The 21,418-nt window shown below is 47.2% G+C and overlaps 1 protein-coding gene across 5 annotated transcripts in view; it reads left to right on the top strand.

Annotated features, from left to right (window-relative positions):
* The window catches only part of LOC139056179 (cationic amino acid transporter 4-like), a 184,298-nt gene that overhangs the window by 122,862 nt on the left and 40,018 nt on the right, over window positions 1-21,418 (top strand). The window contains exon 1 of one of the 5 annotated variants that reach the window (XM_070534175.1): window positions 4,489-4,612. The exons of the other annotated variants lie outside the window; for them this stretch is intronic. The gene's annotated coding sequence lies outside the window, so the exon portion shown is untranslated. Of the gene's footprint in view, window positions 1-4,488; window positions 4,613-21,418 lie in introns of those variants that run through there. 5 annotated transcript variants of the gene reach the window in all.

Here is a 21,418-nt window from a genome sequence, read left to right as displayed (position 1 = left end):
TTATTAGTTTTCTCCTGAAAATCTTCTCATTTAATAAATCGCTAGAAGTATATCTAGCTTTAATGCACTGATATTGTCATAACTGAGCACAGAATATTCCAAGATTTTCCTCGTTTTTTTATTTCATTATTTTCAAAGTTGGACTTGCTTTGAGCTTTCAAAAGAGAGGCGGGTGTCATGCATGCCCAGCATAGCCCACACGTGGCTTTGGAAAAAATAACGCTCCTGACTTCTGTGGTGTCCATGAATCAAAAGTACAACCTATATATCAATCTCATGCTATTTAGCCAGCACCTATGTACGTTTTCTTTTTCTACGCCTGTAATATATCAACGAAGTGATTCACGCAGCCTGACACTCTGACTAGCTCAGTACGGGTTCCTCATAAAGAGAAAGAGAGAGAAAACATCGCTAGGGACATGGAAGGCTCTGCAGTGACACTCCGGTTTCCTCTAAATATCGTTCTTCGTAATCAACAGAGATAGCAGCGCAGCTGTTATTAATGGCTGTAACGTATAGTAGCGGCAAGGTTCGTCAGCGTATTACTGCAATGCGTGTGTTTGTGTATTCGTGTGTTTGCAATGACATATGAGGCGTATTCATGTATATGTGTGTGCGCCTGTGGTCGCGCGAGGGAGAGGGACCGGCTGTGAGGCACATCGTCGCCTCTCCTCTTTGTTATTCCTGTATTGCACACGTATTACGTCGATGATACGTCGTGCCTCTACGTTCGAAGAAAGCTCACGTGACCTGCCGTGGTTGCTTAGTGGCTGCGGTGTTGGGCTGCTAAGCACGAGGTCGCGGGATCGAATCTCGGTCGCGGCGGCCGCATCTCTATGGGGGTGAAATACGAAAACACCCATGTACTTATATGTAGGTGCACGTTAAAGAGTCCCAGGTAGTCTAGATTTTTTGTAGTCCCCCACTACGACGTTCCTCATAATCAGATCGTGGTTTGGCTCGTAAAACACCATAATAATATAAATCTGATGCGAAGGTGTACTAGACAGGTGTACGTCGAGGACATGCTGACTGCGTCGTACGGTAGTGAATTGCCTTGCCTGCACTGTCCATGCAATCGTCACTGACAACCGCACTGTGGCAACGGCACCTTACTAACGTCTGCTTCGGCCAATTTGAGACTTCGACGCATTCTTCGGCCTCGTAGTCAATCACCACAGCCATGCACCTATCCCACGGCTTTCCTATTTTACTCGGTGCAGTGACTCGACTAAGCGCCTGTGGAATTCTGCCTCCGTGTCACGAAAAGATTGCGGGGTCGATCCCACCGAATGAGAGAATACGAAAAATGCCCCATTAAGCGAATGGTACTCTTCCTAATAGTTCTGGAAGATGGTATGTCATGTCGTACTAGTCTATCGCCAAGTGCACGATTGTGCACCTGACGACGACGAAGACGAAAAAGAACACGATGTCTGCACCGGCAGCGACACGACAACAGCAACTGTGGTCATAGAAGAGACCATAATGACGACTGGAACAATATAAGGGTAACTGCAGCAAATACAACTGCAGCAGGTACAACTTTAACAATAAACACACAATGACATTTAGAACGCTAATAACGTTAATAATTACCAATACGTTTGTCTCGCTGTATGGAACCAAAACGACAAAATGCTAAATGGCTAGCTCGACTATACCACCTCCCCAGAGTGAATGCAAAACTTCAAATTGCATTCTGGCTCAAACATAGAAACGGCACGAGTGATAAGGTGGTATCACAAAGAACGCAAAGAAGTTCACACAGTCAAAGTCTCATTTCGGGAAAAGCTCGTTTTATTTTTTGCTGTTATTCTTCGTAAATTACAATCTTTCTGAACGCCTAATGGCTTCGCGTTAGGGTTAGTCACATACGGTTTGCCAACACTCCCTAGGAAATTCATTTCGCGAAAGAGATCCAGCGCGATTACCGAGGTATATTAAGCAAGCCTGTGCTATTGACTCGCATATGGTCGCGCTCACTTTTTCTCTACGCTGCCGTGTGGTTCTCGCAAACTGTACTCGATATAGGGTGGCAGACTCAGACTGCAATAAGAAGGCAGTCGAGGCTATAGAGACGGGCTTCGTACTCAGCGTGGGGAGAAGGGAGGGCAGCCACTGTTTGTCGATGGTTCCAGCTTTTCTTCACTTTTTCATTTCTTTTGCCGCGTTTAACTTTCGTGAGCAAGGACTCAGTGCAGTCAAGATACGCCCGAGAAGGTTCATTCCTCGCTTTCAATCAACCAGGATCAAGTGAACTCGAAATGTACAGTCGACCAAAAAAGTTTACGGACCATGACATTTGACAAAAAGCTCAATATCGCCTCAGCCTCAAAACGCAGCCTGGTGTTCCCATTTCCAGATTTTAGTGGTATGTGCGAACAACATTCGGATGCCCGGTTTTACTGGCTGCTTTTAAAGGCTACTCGTATATTTAGAACTTTCTGAGATCTCGTGGTCCGTAAACTTTTTTGGTCGACTGTACGTATATGATAAGGCTAGCGATGTAGGCCAGTTCACGACGGTAACTACATTCGGGTCGAACTCACGTTTAAGAAAGTTCAAGATTCATTGAGTTTTTCGACGCTAAATAAGATACTTGGGCGGCGAGGGAGAGGGTGGGGGGGGGAGACACTCGAGGTCGCGTCTGTCTTTCTCTTACTTTAAGCTTCGCTCCACTGAAAGTATGTTCTATAACTCCTTTCGAGCTTTCGTCGAGCATTGAACTGTGAAAGCTCATGAGTGTTTCTGAAAAAAAAAAAAAAAACATGCGTCCGCTGTTGAAATAAAGTGACAGATAAGAGAGAAAGATAGAAAAAAAGTAAGTGCCCTTCCATTCTGTGAAGAAGGATGACTAGCTACGCTGTGTATGTGGGCTCCTTAATGGCGAATTGCATCTCCTCCGCGGGTCGGCCCGGCATTACACTATCTTCGGGATCGACCCGCGTATGGGGAGTGCTTAACGCCTGCTTCACCTCCGCCGGGGGTCAACATGACATTTCACTACCTTCGGTATCGGCCACGTATGGGAATGCTAGAAAACATTTTATTCAAGAAGTTAACAAGAGAGTAGCTGGCTGTGCGCCTGAGTGGCAGCCCCTAATCCAGGACGCCATTGGAGATGGCCGCTGCATGGGCGCGCGCTACCAAGGAGCATTGAGCTTCCATGGTAGAGCAACAGTGCAGGCACTCGTTCTAAGCCTCTCTGTAGCAGAGAGGGAGAGAAAGGGGAAAGGCAGGGAGGTTAACCAGAGAAAAATATCCGGTTTGCTACCCCACGCTGGGGAGACAGGGGAGGGGGAGGTAAATTGGTAACAAAGTAGAGATAAGGAATGAAAGGAGCATAGACACATTGTAGTAGGGATGGGGAAAGAGGATGAGAAAGAGAGTGGAGTAGCGGAGCATGAAACCACGACGTGAATGGCGTCGGCGAGGACCTGACAAGTCGGGCACGTGCAAGAGATTTCCGGCATGAAGTGCAGGGCAACCGCCTGACTAAGGAAAGTATTGGTCTGAAGGCGGCGTAGAAGTCGTTCATCCGCTTTCGCAAGACCGCGTGTCGTCTGGAGTCCCCCTTTTTTTATGCTGTTTAAGAATGCGAGCGACTTTTGTCGCAGGCGACTTTCTGACCATGGTCCAAGTAATTTTTGCATTGTATAGGGAAGCGTGTCCAATGTTGCTAGTTTATTTTCATCAACGTTCTTGTTCATATACGGCGTATTTCGGGCACTCGAGAAGAGCGTGGCAGACGTTCTCAATCTCATGACCGCTGCAGCAGTTTCCTTTTTGCCTGTTCGGGCGGCGAAAAAAAAAAAAGAAAATCCGGCTGCAGGCACAACAGCCGCAGCCCCACGGGAATCCATGCGATGTTGCCCATTGCCTGGCACATCCACGAGTGCATACGTAGCGATCAGCTATTTTCGGTCCATCCATACACACACACACACACCACATCTGGTTTTCTTTTCTCTTTTTCTCGGCACGGCGCCTGCTTCCGCCCAACACCGCGCGCAAAACACTGTTCTCCCTGTTCCACGTGTACCGTTGGTTGGACGCGCGTTCAAGAGCAAAGCTGTCGGGCCTATGTTGGGAGAGTAGTTTGGCAACGGTTCAGTGGATAACTACGCAGTCTATACTGCTGCGATTTTTTTTGCTTGTTATGGTTTCGTTCAAACCGGAGATATAGACATATAAAAAGAGCTAGCTATGCCATTTGGCCTTCGCTTCACTAATTTCCGTCTCGTAAAGAACAGAAAAAGAGCTCCTGCAGCTGCCGCCGCGCACTGTGTGTAGGTGCTACATAGAGTTACTGTATATATATGGTAGCATATACAGTAACTCTAGTGCTACAGAAAGAGGGAGGGAGGGAGGGAGGGAGGGAGGGAGGGAGGGAGGGAGGGAGGGAGGGAGTCTCCTGCCTCGAGATCCGCTTAGAACCATGCCCGTGTGGGGACACACACCACTGCCTGAAACCACCGTGCACACCTGTGGGTGCTCGTCTCCTTCGCATCGACCTGCAGCTCGGGAGTGAAGTCTTCGTTCGAGCCTGCAGCGCGGGCGGATTCAAGGCGTCTGCGCAACTTCGATTGGAAGGCGCACTAAGCACGAGGTAAACGCGCCGCGTTGTCTGTACACTACGGCGGCTCAGGGGACGCGTGTGGTGGTGAGCAGCTGAGCACGACGAGGTCGCCGGTTCGATATACACTCGGCCGCGGCCACGTCCACAGTTGGGTAAGAAGCGAGATGAAAAACAAAAGTAGGTTATATGGTGTTCGGCGTTTTAGGGTGCACGTTTAGAGAGCCTCAGGTGAAGTCGCAATTACACCGTAGCTGTCCAATTACGGCGTCCCTCGTAATCCACTGTACAGTCTGATTTCATCAAGCCCACAATTTATTACTATTCTTTTTTTTGCCAAGTATGCACGACTCCGTAAAAAAGCTTAAATTGCGAGCGAAGTTCATTAAATTCAAGTCATTGTTATCTCTTTTTTTTTTCTTCAGGCTGTCAGGTATGGCTGTCCTGATGGTGATTTCATTATCTCATAAAATGCCTCCCTTCTTATCGCACCTTCCGCAGTTGGCATAGCCGTTCGCCACTTTCCACTGGTCTAGTTTACCTCAGGGACCGTCTTCAGGGTGACGTTGTTTTCGCTACGGTGCACAAAAGTTGAAATGTTAACTATATATATATATATATATATATATATATATATATATATATATATATATATATATATATATATATATATATATATATATAATTTGTCAGCGTTCTATATTAAAGCGCTTCGGCAAGACATTACGGGACATGGTTTCCACGCAAAGGGAAAATTTCTGCTCTGGTGAAGCATTACGTGCATTCCAATTTAATGAATGGCCGTTTACGGCTCAATGACTTCTTCAGATTGAACCTTTGAATTGGGGGTTGCGTGTCCTGGATTCGCGGGAATTCGCATTTTTCGCAAATGCCATGTATATTAAAGATTTTTTTTTTATTTGACTGATTGTACTTCGATAAAGCACTTGTACGGGATGTACAGCTTACTAGTTTTCGATCTCCTCTCTTTACGCATTTCTATCGAAGTCGTTCTAATAACATAGAACGAGTACGTTTTTTTTTCGATTACACTGTACAACGTCGTTATCCGTGCTACATTTTGTAACCATATTTAGAACTTGGGCAACGCCACGGCACGATTTAGGCAGTAAAATCCCTCAACGGTTCCTCCGAAGTGTACGCGCCGGCCTTCTTTGAGGAAACGCCTGCGCTCCAACTCCTCCGAGTAAACTCGAATAAACGACGTAAGCGTTAGGTTACGAGGGGCGCGCTGTCTCGAATTCCGTGGAACCGCAGAGTGCGTCCTGTGTATGGCCCTGCAAAATTTGTCGTCTTGTCCTCTCAGGATTGCCTCTCGTAGCGGCTTAAGTCACTACGTCTGGTTGGCTCAAAAATGCCTGCACACGATGACGGAATTTTCGAGTCCGAAATAGCACCAGTGGATTTCAAGAAGGACGTTCGAGAAGAGGGGGAGAGAGACAAACGGAATAAAGAAAGAGAGAAGGCAGGGATTTCTGCAGCGCAGGAAGCGGAGCAAATCCAAGTCCGACTTTGCGACGCGCGGTGGGGCATCGTTGCATTGGACAAGGATGGCCTCCACATGCGGCCGAAATTTGCCGTGCTTTAACTGGTACTTTGAGTAATAACCAAAAAAATTATTTTGTCGGCTTACGATAGGTTTGAAGATGGGGAAACGAGGAATGTGACAAGAAGAGAGGAAGAAATTGGAGTGGTGGGTAACGCGGCGCAGACAGTACCACCAAGTTCATCAAGTCAAAGGTGATAACTCTGGCCAGTCGTCCTCAAGATGAACAAAATTGCCCTCACTGTCTTGTGGGAAAGCTTGAAAAAAAAGAAAAGAAATACATAACGCCTTTATGAGAAAGAGTGAGAAAGTTGAATGGCCATTTCGATATGTTAGCTACGCCGACGGCCTCGGCACATTACACCACGTGAGGCGGCGACGGAAGAAATAAAAGTGAGCTAAAAAACGTTAAAATTGGAAACAAGGTAAACAGGGTACGGATGAACAGCGAGATAAAAAAAAAAGGCGCGGCCTTGAGTTACGCGTGGCGTAATGTGCGAAAGAGGTCAAAAGCAACTCAGTCAAGAAGATAGCATGACGCTTGCTTATCACCATTTCCTGTTCATATTCGGATACCGCAGGATCTTTCAAATGTAGACATTAATTTATCTACGCAGTCTTTCCGATATGTGTGATTTATTGAAGGACATTGGAATTTAGTACGCAACGACCGTAACTCGCCGCAAGAAATTACTTCTGTTTGTGATGGCGCTACGTCCGGGGTGTACACCATCGTGTTTCTCTGTTGCTATGAACGCATGCTGGTTAAACTGGTAGATGTATTATTGGGCGTTTGGATGAATGCGTGCTGCCTGTGTTCTCAGCCAGCCATATGTTCTCAGCCAGGAACACGGTGTTGTTCGTGCACATATAAAATTTTTATTTACGTTTTTTATAACCGTAAGTGTTTTAATTTTGTTTTATTTCCGGTAGGAAAGTTCTTGTTAGAGAAAAAGAGAAGCCTCTTTTCTGAGTCGATCTTCGGTGCTGCCAATTTTCAATGCACGATCACTGGCCCAGGTACCGGGCCAAAATGACCCACATCACGCAAAAACGAAACTATATCCTCGATAGTGATGGAGCAAGAGCGGTGACTGATTCTGCTGCAAAAAGCCGCTTCATCTTACAGTCCCCCGACGAGCTCGCCTTCCAAGAAGTGACGCCGACCAAGCCTTCCGAGGTTTGAAGTACGTTTCCTTAACTAAGACGGCCGGTAAATTAACCGAACCAAAAGGGAGACGAAGCCGCTCCTCGCGCGTTTCAGCCGGAAGTAATCAGCGAGTGCTCTAGCCGCCTAGATTGACCGAATTAATAAACAGCCGACCTTTTACAATGCCGCCGGGGGCATTGCGCCCTTGCGTCGCAAGGCTGAGCTGATTGGGACGTGTTGGGCTCGCATACTTTGGACACGCATGCGCACTCAGTGCCACGGATACGCACATGCGAGCACTCACCCACGCTGACAGACAGACAGACAGACAGACACAGACAGACAGATACAGTCAGACACAGACAGACAGACAGACAGACAGACAGACAGACAGACAGACAGACAGACAGACACAGACAGACAGACAGACAGACAGACAGACAGACAGACAGACAGACAGACAGACAGACAGATACAGTCAGACACAGTCAGACAGACAGATACAGTCAGACACAGTCAGACAGACAGACAGACAGACAGACAGACAGACAGACAGACAGACAGACAGACAGACAGACAGACAGACAGACAGACAGACAGACAGACAGACAGACAGACAGACAGACAGACAGACAGACAGACAGACAGACAGACAGACAGACAGACAGACAGACAGACAGACAGACAGACAGACAGACATAGACAGACAGACAGACAGACACAGACAGACATAGACAGAAGACGGACAGACAGACACAGACAGAAGACGGACAGACAGACACAGACAGACACAGACAGACAGACACAGACAGACACAGACAGACAGACACAGACAGACAGACAGACAGACACAGACAGACACAGACAGACACAGACAGACAGATAGACAGACACAGACAGAAGACGGACAGACAGACAGACACAGACAGACAGACAGACACAGACAGACAGACAGACAGACAGACAGACAGACAGACAGACAGACAGACAGACAGACAGACAGACAGACAGACAGACAGACAGACAGACAGACAGACAGACAGACAGACAGACAGACAGACAGACAGACAGACAGAGAGAAGGCAGACAGAGAGAAGGCAGACAGACACAGACAGACAGACAGAAGGCAGACAGACACACAGACAGACAGACACGCAGACAGAAGGCAGACAGAAGGCAGACAGAAGACAGACACAGACAGACAGACACGCAGACAGACAGACACGCAGACAGACAGACAGACAGACAGACAGACAGACAGACAGACAGACAGACAGACAGACAGACAGACAGACAGACAGACAGACAGACAGACAGACAGACAGACAGACAGACACAGACAGACAGACAGACAGGCAGACAGACAGACACCGAGCCACGCACTCACGGGCCGGTTCTCGGGAAGCCATGTTCGCACTCAGACAGAAAGCCGCCCGCAGATGAACATGCACGCACGAGTGAGGTACAAAGAGGCGCAGACACGGAAGAGACGCCACGTTTTCTCAAGCAGACGCATATGCGATGCGCAAACAGTGTTTGTACACAGTTACCGTCTACACGCATTGTGACGTGCAGACAGACGGCAACGTCGTTTTGGAAACACGACGCCGTGCTGGAGGCCGCGCGCGACGAAGCTTGCGTGCGGCGGAGGGAGAGTCCTAGCTAGGTTGGCAGTGTGCGTTAAACGAGCGTTCGCGGTCTCTTGTCTCCCCAAGGATTTAGTCTTGCTTCGCGATTACAGCGCCGTAGGAGGGCGTCCTCACTTGGGACGTGGGAGAGAAGGATTAACGAGCCAAGGCCGTACGGCGCGAGCGTAGTCAGGCGAGACGAGAAAGGGGAGTGCGAATTTGCCTGCCGCGTGGGTTTCTCTTTCCGAAGTCGTTGCCCAGCTACTCATATGCTCGCTCGTTCAGCGCCCTAAACAACGCTGGCAGCCAGGCGTCGACTCGCACAGACGTTAGCGCTGCAAGCGTGGCTTCTGTGAATGGATGCATCGCGCCGCATGTGTGTTACGTCACGAAAAAAAATATGCATCGCCGAAGGTGATGGATAGACGCGGTGAGATCTGTGGTCGTTCCAGCGTAATATAAAACCTCTGTGTGAACGCTCCTATATATAAGCGGCGAGAGACGATCAAAGCGTGCTGCGGGGGCTTGTCTGCAGACTGCAAAACGATAGGCGAAAAAAAAAAAGAAAGAAAGCCGTCGCCGAAAGACAACACGCAAGGGGTGCCGCCGGCATGCCCAGACAAGTTCGAGCAGCTGGGACAGTGATAGGCTTGGTTCAATGCGCACTCTCCGTCGTGCGGTATTACGAAACCACGAGAGCTGTCGTATCAACTAATCGCGAACCTCAAACCGCGATCACCCCCACTGTTGTGGCTATGAGCAATGAGCACGGGATTGAGAGTTTGATCCTGTCGACAGCGAAGTATGTGGACCAAGAAAAATAAATAATAATAATAAAGACAAAATAAAAAGACGAAGGTAAAAAGACGGGACCGAGTTCACTGATTTGTCAAGATGTCGGAGGATGTGGCTAGTTGGTGACACCGCCCGTGCTAGTCCGGTCTGCGTCTTTATCCCGTTCTTAGTTCATAAATGTGGAACGTTGAACCACCGGATCGACAACTCGATCAATCATGTAAGCGATCAAAAGAACAGCTAATCAAACTGGCCAATAAGGTGCCAAACAGCGAGACGGCAGTCGCTCGACCAGTATTCTTACATCCGGGCCTCTGTGAGCTGGTGCCTGAGTCGTTGCGTCCGGTGCGTTGCACGGTATTAAGCCGCACCTCAGGGCTGTTTCACGGCAAAGTGGTACTCTTAGGAGCAGTAGACACACGATTTACAGTATCCGGCGTCCGATTCGACACACAGTCTGTAGTGCCAAGCATGGAGTTTCCAACAACAACAACAGCAGCAAAACGCTAAAATGAACTGTAACGCTTGCGTTTAGGGGAGTTGCAGGAACGGTAGGCCTGACATCAAGTAAATGATGTATGGTACAAGGATTTGCCTAAGCTTTGTCCTTTTAGCCTTAAATGGCTCTGCGACCACGCGAATTCATCCTTTTCAACAAAACATTACGTTAGAAGTGCGACGATACGCGATAATTATGTGAAACCTTGTGGCCTTCATGCGAAAAAAAAATACAAAAACGTAACGTTGTTCGAAAATTTAGGAAGACAAGGCGTGAGATATCGGTCAGCAACGAGGTCTGAAGCCACGAGAACAAAGGTTAAAGACGTACTGCACGTCATGCCCATGCTTGTTGAAGGATTCCCGTAGGAAACTTCGTGGTGCCAGCAGTCACACCCAACGAGCTTTACTTGCCAGGTTCGAGCAGCCCCATTCCAGATGCGGCCGCACGTGGTATTGGAAGCCGTGTCATATCACGAACGCCTTGCTTGCGCTAAGGGCGCTTTCTTGGTGCGGAGCGGGTTGGAGGCTACGAATTTACAAAAGAAAACAAGAAACGAAAAGGAGCAGCCGATCCTTCGGTGCTGCCGGCGATGTTTAGCTCGTCTCCCTAGCACGGTTTACCGGCGAAGAGAAGAAGCCCGCTTTGCGGTGCCAACTGTCGGAGAAACGTCCGCAGCCCGAGCGCAAAAGTTTTCGAAGCTTGGAATTCGCGAAGAAGTCAATAGAAGAAACTGAACCTTGTGCAGCAGACGTTTGTTTGAGAGAAGGGAGGGTGACTCGCCTATTATGAACCACTAATCCTTCCGTGAAGCTTCCCTTCAGTCGGCGCCTCGCAAAGGTTGATCCTTGTTCTCCCGCATCGCTGGCTGATGCAACTGATACATTTCGCTGCGCAACACTGCACGGAGTCTGTCAGGGAAAGCGCGCATATGGGCAGAGCAAGTCGAGCAGTATCTCGCCGGATATATATATATATATACGTACACATATAATGGTTGTCGGTGCGTTGAATCCTATACCAGCGAAAGGGCTTATATAGCACTTGTATGCTGACCATCAATGTAGTGCAAGTAAGCGCACTTGTGTTCTGCGTAACAACAAAAAAAGTTATTGCGTGAAACCTGAACAAATAATGTCGCCTCACAGGTATATCTAAAGCACGCCGACCTGTTACTGGAATACCGGATTATATCGAATGGATTGTTTGATTTACGTTAGTTTCTGTGATTTAGTGCACCGGGTGTGGGCCCGATCTCGGCCAATACTTCCCAATGGGCATGTGCCCCTGTGACACAAGAGGTCCACAATCCTTTGACGTGGCTTCATACGTACTTGTACCTGTCTGTGCGTACACCTGATTTGGAGCTTGCATTTTGGCATAGCTTGTGAGCGATGTATGACACGAGAATAAAGGTGCGACCTTTCTGGTGGAGAAACGTTAAACATGATTAAAGCTTCACTTCACTTCAACATGGGCCTTGGAGCTAATATATGTATATATAAATCGTTTGCAGCACTGTGGTAGCTGCAGCAGTTCTTATCCATTAGCTAAGATGACCAGATGCACCTGGAGGGGTGTTCATCCGCACCACGCTGTCTGCTCAGTGGCCGTTGAATTCGCGGTATATGGCGTGCACGCGCAAAGGTCTTGACGTGTTCCGTATCGCTGTAACGTCTCATGTACAAAGCAAGAGCTAAGCTACAGACAGTCCTGGAACTATACACCGCTGCGCAAGGATACTGCCTATGTACTGGTCGTACCTTCGGCAATGCTGCCAATGGATTGAACTCTGCACGTGTTTGTGTGTGTTGTGCGTGTGTGTGTGTTGTGCGTGTGTGTGTGTGTGTGTGCGTGAGTGTGTGTGTGCGTGAGTGAGTGAGTGAGTGTGTGCGTGAGTGAGTGAGTGAGTGAGTGAGTGAGTGAGTGAGTGAGTGAGTGAGTGAGTGAGTGAGTGAGTGAGTGAGTGAGTGAGTGAGTGAGTTGAAAGCTCCCTAGTGCAAACAGAGCCACAGCGCACTCAATGGAAACGTTCCGAAAGAACGGCGGCACCCATTCCCACCAGTTTCTGCATTCTTTCCCCATCTGAGCGCAGCTGCGGAGCTGCTAAAATATAAGGGCTCCTGTTTTTATGGTCGTTCGGCGGCCCTACATTTCCCGGCGACCTCGTCCTGTGTCCCTCAGCTTATCCGCGCTACACATAACATGTCGCGCGGCCAAGTCGTTTCGTTCAACCAACGCCGCTATCGAGGCCTGTTTTTTTTTTTTTTTTATCGTCGTCACCGCCGCATTTTCTCGTATAGATAGCTCTCGCGTGACGTCACGGACGCCATATGGGCCGAACATCCGCGCCTTTCGCTGCGCTCTTGTCGAACGAGTGGGTCGACGGGATTTACGTCGCAATGCCATCTTCCGCCCTACAGGCAGGTACGTCGTCCTCTGGGTGGTATCATCATCATCATCATCATCATCATTATCATCATAATCGCATTTTTTTTCTTGTTCTTTTCTTTCACCAGTTATTATGGTGCTTCACACCCGGATAATGCGCATGGTTGACCAAGTGCTTTCCTCTCCATCTTTATTGTGGCTTAGCTGCCAACTATAAATTTAGTTCTCGCTCTTATTTTACTTATTTATTTAATTTGAGGCTATGCGCACGTGTCAAGAATTCAGTAACTTAGAGCTAGCGCTGGTTCGTGCGGTTCGGTCCCCGTCCGTTGCTCTCTTGTGCGCCGCACTCGGTCGTGGAGCACTAGCTGTGGCCCAGACTAGTGCGGTAGCACGGCCACTGGGTAAAAAAAAAACTGAAATAAAAAAATTAGAAAAATCGGCAGCCGTTACACTCTGTGAAGGAGGATGACCAGCGAAGCTGTATGGATAGTATAACGTAACACAGAGATACGCAGAGATAATGCAGAGATACACAGCGACAATGCAGAGATACGTAAATATTGCGGTGTTCTACATTATTTCACGCCAGTTACTGTAACTTTGTGGTCGCTGTAGCAGACGGCCATTTTCCACGCCGATCCCAAACAACAGTCCCCGACTGGTGGCGCGGCGGCGGCTGTCAGCGTGTTTGGTTCACTCGGCAGGCCGCGCCTTCTCTTTCTTTCTTTCTTTCTTTCTTTCTTTCTTTCTTTCTTTCTTTCTTTCTTTCTTTCTTTCTTTCCTTCTTTAACTTTTTTAAAATCCAGCGGCCGTCGCGGTAGCTTACTTATGTTCCCTTCCCTCGTTGTCGCGTTCTGTCGTGAGGGTTCGCGGTGAAGCCGACCGATTGGAGCGCGCAAGCGCGTCGATTGCCTCTGTTCTTGTATCTCTCTCTCTCTCGTTTCTGATACGGCTCTGTGCCTGACGAGGTGGTGCGCGAGTTGCAAGGTCGCTTTCCTCTCTCCCTCACCCTCTTTTCCTCTTTTGTAACGTCACGCCTTCTTCCCATACTTCCGCCCTTCTTCTCTTTCCGCTTTGTCTTCGTGCAGCCTGTTCGCGCGTCTAATCTCCTGTGGAGGTCTTGACCCCTAGCTTCACGGAGTCGAGAAGGAGGCAAAGGGAGATCGCCGTGCACACTTAGCTGCGTTGCGGCTTTCGCTAGTGGCGTGGGTACGAGGAACTCCTGCTGCAACTTTTTTTGTTTTCTCTTTGACACTTTTTCGTCCCTCTGTTTCCTTTTCTCTGCGTTGTGCTCTTTCCCATCAGTTGTTTAGGGGCGGCTCTTTCACTGCGATATCAAATCCAAGCCGTAGCCTTGAGACAGGGCGCTCTTTCCCACTGTATCCCACGTTCGTCTGTTGTTCGTCTGCTTTTCTCCGCTTGTTTTGCATAACGGTTAGCAGACTTAGGTGGGCTAGTTGGTTGCTGGCTTGAGGAAACGCGTTTATAACGGCGTGTTTTGAGGACAGGACACAGAAAGAATGCACATAGGACAGACGCCGATCTTCAACCAATGTGCATAACCGGTTTGCTTAATGTTCTTCTGCAAATAAGCAAGCAAACGGTCGCTTCATTCTGTCTCACACGTCTCGCGAGACACGCAGTTGTTTGTTTGGTTTCTCTATGTCACGGTTAACTTGTGGTGTCCTGAATAATAATAAAAAAACACTGCGCTTAATTTTCTGGAAACCTTGTAATAATCAGCATTATAGCAAATTTGCGATATGGAGTTAGCTTTAAGCGCATTACCTTGAGAAGCAAGAAGGACATGCTGAACCGCAAAGAGGAAGTTTTATACAAACCAGTATATTTACCACAATTCCTGTGCTGGAACCACCTGCTGATGTAGCAGGTAGATAGCTACAGTAGCAACAGTAGCAACATATTTTCTGCTAATGATATGAGGATAAAACTATAGATTTGTCTGTGCAGTGCATTTTGTTTGATTTGCCTCTACGTTTTCGTCTTGAACCTTTCCCCGCCTTACGTTCGGACAGACTTTCATGAGGCATCACTTGTTGCGTTATTATAATTCATCATGGATCACGACCATCTCGTCTACTTTATTTTTGTCCTTTTTGCCGGGATCGTTCGAGTATGTGAGAGGTGGCTTTCTCCAAAACGACGTTTGGGCGAAGTGGCTCAGTGGTGAAGATAAAGGAAGCTTCCAGAACGGGAGTATCCTAGAGCAGGCTCCGACTAGCTTTTTGTCTTGCATTTTCGTTCTTAGCCGCCTGTCTCCCGCACGTCATTATTGTTTTGGTTTTGTTTCGTTATCACTCTTGGACCGGATTACTGGCGTAGAGCGGACGTGTGCTGTAGTAATCTTTTCTCACAGAAAACCTTGTTGCCTGTTCCCTCTCTCTTTCTCCCTCTTCGCCAAGTTCAGGATCATTGTTTCACTAACTTGATGTGCTCCAGCTGTGGTGGTATCTTCGTGTAACTTTTTCTTGCACTAATACGCCATTAAGTCGCCGTCGTCTGGTGGACTCTTTCGTCCCCTACTACGAGTCCATTCAGCACTTCTGCTTTCCGCGCCAGAAGTAATCGGTAATTTTCGTTTCGAGCAAGAGAAGGTAGCTACATTTGTCGAGACATATCTCGCTCTCTCACCTTCCTGGCTTTTTTTGTCCCACTGCCTGCTACGTCTTGGAGTCGTTTCAACAGGAGCGCGCCACTCCCTGCTTACGGCGCCTCGTTAAACGTTCACGTCTGCACCGCGTGACACGCCATGTGCTTGTGGTGGTGCCAAAAGATCCCGCGGAGCGAAGTCAAACAATGCGCCAGTTTTCTTTCTGCTCTTGTGTCTTCCTTCCTCCTTCCTTCCTTTCTTTGTTTTTTCTGTCCCTCTCTCTTTTGAAGAGTACGTTTAAAGATATATTGTATGAAAGGGTGAGGTAGTGAAGCTCCGTGAAAAAAAAAAAGGAAGATGGCGTGATGAGCGCGTCTTGTGTGCGTGCGTCTCTGTATGTTTTCTTTTTATTTATTTCTTTTTGTGAGGTGGAGGCAGGGGAGAGGAGGTGTGGCCGAGGGAGAGGTAGCTAGAGATCGCTTGCGGCGGCGTTTCGCAAATTTCCTCCCGACACGTCGAATTTCGAGCGTCGAACGCAGCACGCTGAAGTTGCGCCCTCGGCGCGGAAACTTCCATTAGGTGTACACATTTCCACACATTCATGGACTGCGTTCATTGAAATAAGGGCAATCATGCTGCAAGGTAGTGTAGCTCTCCAGTGACTGAAGAAAACGTAGACGAACATTCTTCAGACCGCGCGCGCCGATCACATAGGCTGTGGGGAGTACAGTGAAAGCTCGTTAATTCGAACTTCAATAATTCGAATATATGGATAATTCGAACTGTACGATTTGGTCCGGCCAAGCTCCACAGAAGTCTATGTATAAAAAAGTCCGTTAATTCGAACGCGAGACGGTTCCCTCGCGGATAATTCGAACTACGCTCGCCTGGCACATAGCCAGAGAAACGCGCCTACTGCCTACACACAAGGCTGTATTGCCTCCGAAACGGAGAGAACGGCGAGAGAAGGCAAAATCGGAAAAAAATCTAACCGACGCGGGGTCAGCCAGAAGGCAGCGGCGGCTGCCGCCTCTCCGTTCTACGTAACCTCCGATACTTCTTGCCCGTTGCGAATCTCAGAGGCTTTGCAAATCTTGTACAGCTGCTAATGTTGTGCGGAGGTGGCACGGCAAGCTGCAAAACACAGCGAATCAAGTACGTCGCAGCTGCGCTTGCAATCAAGAGCCAACGAATCAGGGCCTTCGCCACCTTCACATGTTCAGCGTCTTTGTCTCGGCAGTCTTCATCGGTTGTGCATCTCTGTTTTCAGCTTAGGAGGTATCGGCCGTCGCGATTCATTGTGTTGCTAACGTTCGTTTCGGTGGACATCGGTGTTGTGGCACAGTCGGATCCAGAGCTTCGACTTGAAGAGGGCGTGTGCCCGCGGCACACGCCATCACTTTTTGACACGCCAGATTTCTGACATGCCCTACTGCTTCCAAATCGCAGTGTACTGTTGCCCTCCTTCACTTTCGTTAGTTCGAATTTTCGTTAATTCGAACTGAAGCGGCTTCCCCTTGCGGTTCGAATTAACGAGCTTTTACTGTACTAACGTTTGAGGCCTCAACGTCAACTTTTGGTAGAGATACTGGCCATCCATCTCAGTGCTTCCCGTCCTGAAAAACGATCATCGTCGTCAGCGAAATTGATGTCCACTGTAGGACCAAGGCCTCTGCCAGCGAGGTCCAATCATACCCCTGTCTTGCGACAACTGACTCTATGCTACGTCTACAAGTTAATTAAACTAATTTCGTCACACCACCTAGTTCTCTGTGGTCCCCAAGCGCGTTTGCCTTTCTTTGGCGCTCCCATTCTGTTGGGCTAATACACCACAGGTAAGGTGCTGTGCGCATCACATGTATTGCCCATCTTTATTTCCTACTCCTAATCTAAAATGGTAATGCGAATAAGGATAATAATGGTAATTTGTCCTAAATGTACCTAATGTGAGGCTTTCGGGTAATGTGAGGCCCAACCTAAATTTTGCGCCGATCGGAGCAACGTTATCATGTCACGGCAGGCATAACATGACGCCTAGTGCTGAAGTGTACAGTGTGTATTGCTGGCTGTAAACTTCAACTCCCCGACGACCTTTAGCCCTAACCAAAGAAACGAAAAGTAGCGAAAAAAAAACCTCATCCCGAGCGGTCTTTGTCATTACTTACAGCAGTGAACAGCACTACTTTCCTATAAATATGTAAAAAAAGTTTAGTCATTAAAAAAGTTGCCGCCTTCAGATTACACTGCAGATGACGCGCTGTGCGAGAGCCACAGCTTAGTGCAACTTCTCTTTATAATTCTTGTTTCGTTTTGCACTTTGGCACGCAGTGTGACACCAAATGTTGTTGGAAGCTTTCTTGCTTCTCATTATTCAGTGTTTCACAAGGTAGCGATACAACATGTTAAACGCGAGGTCTGCCCGCTCCAGCATTGGAGCTTATAGAGTCGATTGTGAGAATCCACCAGAGGAGAAGCCCAAGATATATATATCTTTCTTTCTTTTCGGATGGTGGGGGAGCACATGCAGCTACTAAGAAATAAGAAATAAACTTGGCCTTAGGTGCTTGCGCAGAGCCGCAAGTATATGCGCTCAAATTTATATAAAGAAATTGGCTGCTCCACTTTCTGCTAACACAACGAGCCAAGGGTCACAACTACAACAACAACAACAATGAAAGCAGAGAGAAAGGGGTGTTGGCAACAACACCAAGGCAGCAGAGAGCTGCGTGGCTGTTGTCCAAGGCAAGCCACGTTTCATTTGTCAAGCACACGGAAGCCAAGATAGAGAGAGAGAGAGAGAGAGAGAGAGAGAGAGAGAGACAGAGAGAGAGAGAGAGAGGAAGACGGTAAGGCAGGGAGGTTAACCAGACTGACCTGACACTTACCCATGCCGAGCTCGTAGTCGAATAGAAACAATGGGACTACTGCTCGCTCTGATTTAGGTGTGACTTTATGCATGATTAAGGTATTGAATAAGGGAAACTGAGGGGCTCGATCTTATTGTTAGAACACGCGAGAAGAAACGCGACATGGCACAGAGAGCACGGTGAACTAAGAAGCATATTTTTTTTTGTATTGGCACGGTATGTTTGTGTCTATGTAGTGTGTGTGTGCGTGTTACAGGAGGAAAGGGGTAGCCTGATATTCTTAACTGTGTCTGGGGACAGGCGGCAGTAACCTTTCCTCGCTTTCAATTTTTGTTCACATTTAACACCTAGCAACAGCAACTTCAAAAAAACAGAATGGAAATTTCGAGCTGCGGAGTTCTAACTCTTGGTTTCCACCACGCACACTAAACAAAAATAACGCGAAACGGGAGTAAACCGCTCGTCCTGTATCGCATTCCCGTTTCTGGGTTTTTTTTTACTACGTACCAGTCGAGGTAAAAATTTACTACCATGCTGACCAAGGTTTTTGTATGTAGAAACGAGAGTAATTTTTTAATCTCTGGGAAGGTTTTTAGGGACGATAGTGGGACTATATTTTTACTGCCATCACGAAGTTCTAGCGGCTATTCCTGAGAGTTATTTTTCAAGCCAATTCGCGAGTTTCTTGGGTCTGATGTGGGAGTATTTTTTTACCTCTTTCATTAACTTTTCTCAGCTTTATCTGATAGTAATTTTTAAAGCCCATTCTGGAGTTTTTTGGAGGTGATGTGGGATTACTTTTTTGCGTCATTCATCCAGTTTTCTAGGCTATTCCTGGGAGTTATTTTTAGGCATATTCTCGAGTTTGTTGGTACTGATGTCGGGGTATTTTCTTACCTCGTTATCAAGGTTTCGTAGCTCTACCTGAGAGTAATTTTTCAAGCCCATTCTGTGGTTTGTTGGAGCTGATCTCGGAGTATTTTTTTACCTCGTTCATCAGGTTTTCTCGGTTCTTTCCGAGAGTAATTTTTCAAGCCCGTTCTGGAGTTTCTTGGGCCTGATATTTCGAAGACAATTGAAAGATTACAAAGATGATTTCATGGATCCCAAGCATGAGTGATTGTTTATTAGTTCTGACATATTTCTCATAAAGAAGTCAGGCATGAGTTAATCATCACAAAACTATAGCCTTATAAAATGCTGTGATAAACATAATAAATATTTGTACTAACACACAGACTGGGGGCTGGTAACTGCCCATTAGATCTCTCATAGCAAAATAAAATACATCACAACACATTCAATGTGCAATCCCGCTAAAGTACAGTGAAAACAAGCAACATACAATATAAAATCTAACTGAGAAATATACAGTCAGTACTAGAGACGTTCACATTAAACCCACTGAATATGCAGGTAATTCTTTCAAACAGGCAGTTGTCCAGAACATGGGTGTGCAGTGCATTCAATAGATTAGTATGAACATAACTATGCAACATAAAAATATTGCACTTAAGGCCAAATGGCATCTGCTGCTAATGGCCATTACTGCGCCAGACAAAATGAAACAACCATGTGTTAAATACAGCAAGCATTTGTACTATTACATTAGTGCCGGCCACTGCCGACCATATCTCTCACTGCAAAAGGAAAACTATCAACGCATTCACGATGTAGTGAAACTAAAGCACTGTGAAAACAAAATGACACACAATACAAAATCTAACTCACAAATACACAGGCAGTACTAGAGATGTTCACATTAGACACACTGAATATGCAGATCATTCCTTCAAACAGGCAGTTGTCCAGAACATGGGTCTGCAGTGCATTCAATGGATGATTATGGACAAAACTATGCAACATAAAAATACAGTAAAAGCTCGTTAATTCGAACCGCAAGGGGAAGTCGTTTCAGTTCGAATTAAGGAAAGTTCGAACTAACGAAAGTGAAGGAGAGCAACAGTACACTGCGATTTGGAAGCAGTAGGGCATGTCAGAAATTTGGCGAGTCAGAAAGTGATGGCGTGTGCCGCGGGCACACGCCATCTTCAAGTCGAAGCTCTGGGTCCGACTGTGCCACACCACTGACGTCCACCGAAACGAACGTTAGCCGAGGCTTAACACCATCACAATGAATCGCGACGGCCGATACCTCCTAAACTGAAAACAGAGGTGTACAACCGATGAAGACTGCCGAGACAAAGACGCTGAACATGAGAAGGTGGCGAAGGCCCTGATTCATTGGTTCTTGATTGCAAGCGCAGCTGTGACGTACTTGATTCGCTGTGTTTTGGCGCTTTCCGTGCCATCTCCACACAAAATTAGCAGCTGTACAAGATTTGCAAAACCTCCGAGATTTGCAATGGGCAAGAAGTCTCGGATGTTACGTAGAACGTAGAGGCGGCGGCCGCCGCTGCCTTCTGGTTGACACCGCGTCGGTTAGATTTTTTTCCGATTTCGCCTTCTCTCCGTTTTGGAGGCAATACAGCCTTGTGTGTAGGCAGTAGGCGCGTTTCTCCGGCCGTGTGCCAGGCGAGCGTAGTTCGAATTATCCGTGAGGGAACCTTCTCGTGTTCGAATTAACGGACTTTTTTATACATAGACTTCTGTGGAGCTTGGCTGGACCAAATCGTACAGTTCGAATTATCCATAAATTCGAATTATTGAAGTTCGAATTAACGAGCTTTCACTGTATTGCACATAAGGCCAAATGACATCTGCTGCTAACGGCCACTAGTGCCTCAGACGAAATGAAACAACCATGTGGTAAATACAGCAAGCATTCGTACTATCACATTAGTGCCGGCAACTGCCCACCACATCTGTCACGGCAAAATAAAAACTATCACAACACATTCAAGATGTAGTGAAGCTAAGTCAGTAGTAGAGATGTTCACATTAGACCCACTGAATATGCAGACAATTTTTTCATACAGGCAGTTGTCCACAACATGTGCGTGCAGTGCATTCAATGGATCATGAACAATACTATGCAACGTAAAAACATTGCTCTTAAGGGCAGCTAGCATCTGCTGCTAATGACCATTAGTGCCCCAGCGAAATGAAACAATCGTGATAAATACAGCAAGCATTCATACTATCACATTAGTGTCGACAACTGTCCACCATATCTTTCATTGCAAAAGAAAAACTATCACAACACATTCAAGATGTAGTGAAACTAAAGTACAGTGAAAATAAACAAGTGACAAAATATACAAAATCTAACTCTTCAGTATTGCAACAAGCAAATGAGAGGGCACTAGAGATTATCATTAGACCCATCGATAGCATACTGACCTTCAAACAGCTAGTTGCCCAAGAC

Source organism: Dermacentor albipictus, chromosome 2 (assembly GCF_038994185.2).
Source record: "Dermacentor albipictus isolate Rhodes 1998 colony chromosome 2, USDA_Dalb.pri_finalv2, whole genome shotgun sequence".
Classification (NCBI taxonomy): domain Eukaryota; kingdom Metazoa; phylum Arthropoda; class Arachnida; order Ixodida; family Ixodidae; genus Dermacentor; species Dermacentor albipictus.
This window is presented reverse-complemented; position numbering and strand designations above follow the sequence as displayed.